At 39.6% G+C, this 6831-nt stretch overlaps 1 pseudogene; it reads right to left on the reverse strand.

Moving 5' to 3' along the window:
- Positions 1-2462: 2462 nt before the first annotated feature.
- Positions 2463-5192, reverse strand: LOC113128381 (sialic acid synthase-like; annotated as a pseudogene).
- Positions 5193-6831: the final 1639 nt, after the last annotated feature.

Below are 6831 nucleotides of genomic sequence, written 5' to 3' on the forward strand. Positions count from 1 at the left end.
GAGAGGATTTATAATGTAAATAATGAGAAAAAATGGAGCATGAACTGAGCACATGGACATTTAAAATGTGCTTTGTTGTCTGCCACTGTCTTTTTTTAATATCACCACAGAATCAAAAATGTTCAAATTGGGCACAGACAGTGGCATAAAGTTAGAGAATTGCTTCACTTTGTATCTACGAATCTGCTCTTCATTTTAACCATTTCAGTTTCAGTGGCCACAAAGATGCTGGAGCAGATTTTGCTGCAGTTTGGATGTAAAACCCCAAAAACGTAGCAACAATAAGAAAAAAATCCTACTTTAAAATACTACATATGCTTTATGTTTTAAAATATAAAGCACCTGAAATACATGTACATCATCTGAGCAGTTCAAGATCAACAACAGTGTAAACTCCTCCAGACAATACACACATCGTTTTCCATACCAAATGTTGTCATAATGCAGTATGATTTAAACTAAAACATTACACTACAACTGATATACAGAAAATATTTACTATACGTAACGACCCTGCCAGGACAATAAGAGTTCTTCTGTGTGTGATCACCACCATCTAAACACCAAGACAATACTGCAAAAACAAGGAAAACATCAAATAGGAATTTTGGGCAGCATTTTATTTGGAGGCTTCACTGCTGCAGAGTAGATTCAATTCAATTCAATTTTATTTGTATAGCGCCAAATCACAATACAAATCATCTCAAGGCACTTTACAAAAACTAAAACTAAAAACCCAACAAATCCCTTATGAGCAAGCATTTGGCGACAGTGGAGAGGAAAAAACTCCCTTTAACGGAAGAAAAAACCTCCAGCAGAACCAGGCTCAGTTTGGGCGGCCATCTGCCTCGACCGGTTAGGGTGAGTGGATAGAGCAGAGAGAAAAGAACAGCAACAATAAACAACAAATAGACACTGCAGGTTGGTGGGACCAGTAACTGCACATCAGTGATATACAGCTCCAGGACCAGGGACACCTGCAGAAGGTACAGAGAGAACAGAGAGAGAGGGAGAGAGCACAAACTAGGGGAGAGAGAGAACACAAGGTTAGTAATATTCAATGGTGGAATATACATGAGGTGGGAGGAGAGAAGAGAGGGGAGGGGAAGGGAAAGGAGGGGGTTAGGGTAGGGGAGCTCAGTGCACCAATGGTCCTCGGGCAGTCTAGGCCTATAGCAGCATAACTAAGGGATGGTTCAGGGTTGCCTGAGGCCAGCCCTAACTATACGCTTTGTCAAAGAGGAAGGTTTTAAGTCTAGCCTTAAAAGTACAGAGAGTGTCTGCCTCCTGAACCCAGGCTGGGAGCTGGTTCCATAGGAGAGGAGCTTGATAACTAAAGGCTCTGCCTCCCATTCTGCTTTTGGAAACTCTGGGAACCACAAGTAGACCTGCACTCTGAGAGCGAAGTGGTCTATTGGGATAATATGGTACTATGAGGTCTTTAAGGTATGAAGGAGCTTGATTATGAAGGGATTTGTATGTGAGAAGAAGGATTTTAAATTCTATTCTATATTTTACAGGGAGCCAATGAAGAGAAGCCAATATAGGAGAAATATGATCTCTCCTGCTAGTTCCTGTCAGGACTCTGGCTGCGGCATTCTGGATTAATTGGAGGCTTTTTATGGAGATACTGGGACATCCAGATAGTAATGAGTTACAGTAATCTAGCCTTGAGGTAACAAATGCATGGACTAGTTTTTCTGCATCATTTTGAGACAGCATGTTCCTAATTTTGGAAATGTTGCGCAGGTGAAAGAATGCAGTTCTAGAGATTTGTTTTATGTGTGAGTTAAAGGACATGTCCTGGTCAAAAATAACTCCAAGGTTTTTTACAGTAGTGCTAGAGGCCAGGGCTATGCCATCTAGAGTAGCTATAATTTTAGAAAAGTTATTTCTGAGATTTTTAGGCCCAAATATAATGACTTCTGTTTTCTCCGAGTTTAAAAGTAAAAAGTTACTGGTCATCCAGGCCTTTATGTCAGTTAGACAGGCTTGAAGTCTGGTTAACTAGTTTGTGTTAACAGGTTCAATAGATAGATATAACTGAGTGTCATCTGCATAGCAGTGGTAATTAATAGAGTGCTTCCTAATGACATATCCTAAAGGAAGCATGTACAGGGTGAACAGAATCGGTCCTAGCACGGAGCCTTGTGGAACTCCATAACTAACTTTTGTTCGTGTGGAAGGTTCATCATGGACATGAACAAACTGGAATCTGTCCGATAAATAGGATTGGAACCACTTTAACGCTGTTCCTCTGATACCAATCACATGCTCCAGTCTCTGTAATAAGTTGTTGTGGTCAATGGTGTCGAATGCTGCACTAAGGTCTAGGAGGACAAGTATTGAAACAAGTCCATTATCTGAGGCTAAGAGAAGATCGTTGGTAACTTTCAACAGTGCTGTTTCTGTACTATGATGTGCTCTAAATCCTGATTGAAAATCTTCAAATAGTTCAACATCTGAACATTTAGAAGTACATGTTAATATTGTTCATCCTTAAATTCTGATTATTAGACATTATTGGTGTCAAAATAAGGACTGGTTTGATTAAACAGACTGCTTGATTCAGTACCAGAAACCTCTATTCTGGTTAATGTATCACTTGACAATCTGATGCTTGAGCTTTTCCCAAATCTCCAGAAGACTCAATTATTTTCAGTCAAATGAACTGAATTTTTATCCCAATTTCAATCCTCTAGTTCATCCTCAGCACTTTGCCTTCTTTCTGTAGTTTTACACCAAGTCTGGTGTGACGCTCTCGTCCTCCTCCACATCCTTCATCACAGTCTTGCCGACCAGCTGGAAGATGTCTTCGGCCTTGACACCAATGGGCTCCGCCACCTTCACCGCCAACATGTCCAGAGTCAAGACGGTTCCTTTGGGGATCTTCACCTTGGCCACTACTGACTTACCCAACTGGAGGAAAAGAAAAAAAAAAATAGTAAAAGCTTAAATAACAGTTAATAATTTTACAAGACAAGCCAAAGGTTTTCAAAACAACGAAAACGTCACAATTATAACTTGAAACCCTACAGTATTTTCTTGAAGAGAGAAGATATCTAACCTTATCGTGGCATGGCTTTTCACATGGCAACATCTGCTTGAGGCTGTTCCCCAGTGCCCTCTCCACCAGTCGGATGGAGTGAACCAGCTCTGAGAGCTCAGAGGGCTCCAGTGATGCTGAGTGGTCACTTCCTTTCCATGTTTTATCCAAAGTTACATGACGCTCAATGATTTTTGCCCCCAGAGCTACGGCCGCCACCGAAATATTGATCCCAGACTCGTGACCAGAATATCCAATGGGAATGTCGGGAAATTCCTTCTGGTATTCCTGTTGTTGGCAAGTGTGTGATATAAAAAAACTAATTGAATTCTGTTTATGTATACTACAAGATAATGAAAATGAAAAAAAAGTTGAAAAGTTATGTCATCTGCCATTTAAACAAGAATTTGAAAAAAAAAATCCTAAACAATATTTCATATCTAATTATTCTCTGATTTCATCATGTTACAGCTACAGTTTGACAATATTGATAAAAATTAAACATGAAGCATCACATCTTCACCAATGCAGTGCCCTTGCATTGTTTTAAACAGTGTGTTTCTGGGTAAAATAATGTGACAACTCAACTTGTTTTAAGATTGAGGACAACAAATTAATTGTTGTCATACCAACTTTTGTGTATAAGAATAAAATGCTTTTTGTTGTTGTTTTAATTGATTTACCGTGATTACTCTGAGGTTGACATGTTCAGGTTCCAGAGGGTAGGCACTTGTGCACTGCAGGATAGCAAAGTTCTTGTTATGAGCATTTCACAGTCTTGCATATTTCTGCAGCTCCCTGTATTGCTCATGGCTGAACTCCAGATGGCGCTTGTGTTCGCCGTAGGTTTTCCCCCATGAGTGTTTGGAAGTGTAAGGGCGCTCCAGAGCCCGCTTGTTAAATTTGTACTCTAACTCACTCTTCTGGAATTTGGCGCAATCTGCGCCACAGTCCTGTGAAGATGGATGTATATAAAAATAAATAAATCAAAAATAAAAATCAATCTACTACTCCTACCAACAACAACAACAATAATAGTAATATTACTACTACAAGTAATAATAACAATAAAAATAATGCACTACACAAGTATTCTGTGTAGTGAGGAGTAGCTTCATAGCTTAGCATAATCAGTATGTTGTAGGCAGGAGGATACATGCGAAACTCCATTAAAAACTTTCTTCAACACGCCTAAATCTCTTTTTACAAGAATCAACACCTGTTAGACTGAGTTCTGCCTGTTGACATCTGCATTTACCATGTGCGCTAAGGTGGAAACCTCCAACCTAATGATTTCTAAGGGAAAGCCCTGTTTAAAAGCTGCATGACCTTTGTTGGGTTTATTTGTGCTGATAACTGATCTCTGCTTATTTCTACTTTCTGAATGTTTCGAGTCATCTGTGTTTTATTAGGCCAAGCTCTGTTCCAAGTAGCGTGTCCTCATTAAGATTTGCACGAAATTTGCTCGCGTTGCTGAAGGCTGTTTGTGATGCCACACTCTTTGGTGCTCATCGTAGGTGTTTTTAACTTCAGAGCTTTAGACTCACGGAAAATTCGGTTTCACTGAATGTTTGGTGTCAAATTCACATTTCAATCTTGACAAGTGTGCAGGGGATGGATGCATCACGGATTGGATCTATGACATAAGACTGGACACTTCCACATCATATAGGTCCATAAAACAGCGCATAAGCATCTTAACTATTAACGCAAGCATTAACCTCGACAAACACACAGTGACTACATATATGTTTCATTCAAATGAATAATAGAGACGAGGAAGAAGGAGTTAAATTGGCGAGTGAAATATGAAATTGTTTGATTTTTAAACTGAGTTCAGAAAAAGGCGCAGCGTCATTGTGGCGTGTGTGCGGAGGTTTAAGGTAAAACAAGACGAGAAAAACATTCTTTCTATATTACCTTAGCCATTTTGATCATTTTATTGGCAATCTCAATGTGTCCTTGGTGGTTTTGTCTAATTTCAGCTATGATGAAGCACGGATGGTCCCCCCCGACCATTCTACCGGGACACAGCTCAAACACTAAAGGCATTTTGTTACAGCAAAGCAAAGAAAAACACAAGTAAAGGAATAGTTCAACAGAGAGCTGGACTGAGACAGCGCTGACTTGGAACTAGGAGCCAACCAGAACACTTAATGTGATGCACACCCAGACCTCAGCTTTTATAGTCCAGCGTAAATCCGGATTTCCTTCAAAAAAGAAAAGCTTATATTTATCCATAGGCCTTTATGTGGACATATCATGTTTACCAGTAACCCTAGTACTGCTAAAGTTGAAAGCTGAGTTTATTTCGTAGGTCCGTTTCTGGGAATTTGGGGTTTTTAAAATTTTGATCTGTGAAGTTTAGATTCCATGATATTCCATAGTGTCACTTTAAGACTGATAATTCTTTCCTTTTAAATGTCACTCTTTAAATGGAAAATAATTAAGGTAATTGAAAAGAACACACACACACACACAAATATATATATATACATACACATTTCCTCGATGAAATGCATGTTGGTCTAGTTTACTATTTAAAGCTGTGGACGTGGAATAATATTTCAGTTGGATATCATTTGGAAACGAAAGTTTTCTCTGCCTTCTATAATCTTTCCTGTTCAAAAGTTGATGAAACTGCTTTACCTGTTGTACTAACAAGACGAAAAAAAGAGTCAAATGTAACAGCATCTGACATTTGTGGTAAGTGCGCTGGGAGCGCTCACACTATGAAATCCGTGGCAGAAAGTTTTGTGCGTAATTTGTCGAAAACGCTTTTTGCACTATAAAGATCAAGCACCAGATATTAGAGCTTATTGAGGAATGGAGTTTTATTGTTTTAGTTTCATATCCGTCGCTGATCGTGCGCATTCCGTTCACACGCGAAGTCCGTTCACGCGCGTGCCAAGCGGTCTAAGGCGAGGCATTTAAAGCATAAAAAGCAAAATAAAAGTTTCTGAAAGCATGGAATAAAATAAGCTGGTTAGTAGGTTGACTTCTTGTTGCAATACAAAGCCGATACATACATTTAAAGAGAAAATGCTGATATCGCATTTATAAAAAGTCTTGTGTTAAAAAGGTCCAGTTCTTTAATTCATGTATTAAAGTTTCTCAGATCATTAACATTTAGGGCTAAGACCCATGCGTAGTTACCAAAACCTATAGGCTTATATGTCATATATGTCAACATCAAATCCATCAGCAGAGAATAATAACTTTGATCCAAATGATCTAGTCCAGGTTCCTTCATTGCCAGACTCTTCGCAATCACATTGATGTTTTTGAACAAAAAAAAGTGAGCCTTCAAGATTGCCTTTATTGCCTTTTCCGCAAAAACTGAAAATAACTAATGACAGCGCAGACTGTTGCCACAAGATTTTTGGTGCGGCCCAAATATAAGGACCTTGCCCTGGGGGCACATAGTGGCAATGCCCTGGTCAGGGTTTGAACATCCAACACTTGACATCTTGGCCCAAAGTCAGTGATATTAACTTCTGAGCTGCCCAGCTGCTACAGTTCCTTCATTCTGCTGTATTTCTCTAGGCCTGCCTTCATCCATCTGGAGCCCCAATCACATGTTGTCACCAGGGCGGACATTGTATCAATGTTGATCATACATAGTTTCACCATGTTAAGGAACTGGATGGTGGTGTGGTGGTGAAGGAGAGGAGAGGACCCAAGTGCAGGACACAGTCAGGCTTTATTTTTGAGTACTGAATATCTGGGATGGCAGACAGTGGAAGGGGCAGCCAATGGCGCACTAGATTGATTCTCAGATGTGA

The sequence above is a fragment of the Mastacembelus armatus genome, chromosome 1, assembly GCF_900324485.2.
Source record: "Mastacembelus armatus chromosome 1, fMasArm1.2, whole genome shotgun sequence".
NCBI lineage: Eukaryota > Metazoa > Chordata > Actinopteri > Synbranchiformes > Mastacembelidae > Mastacembelus > Mastacembelus armatus.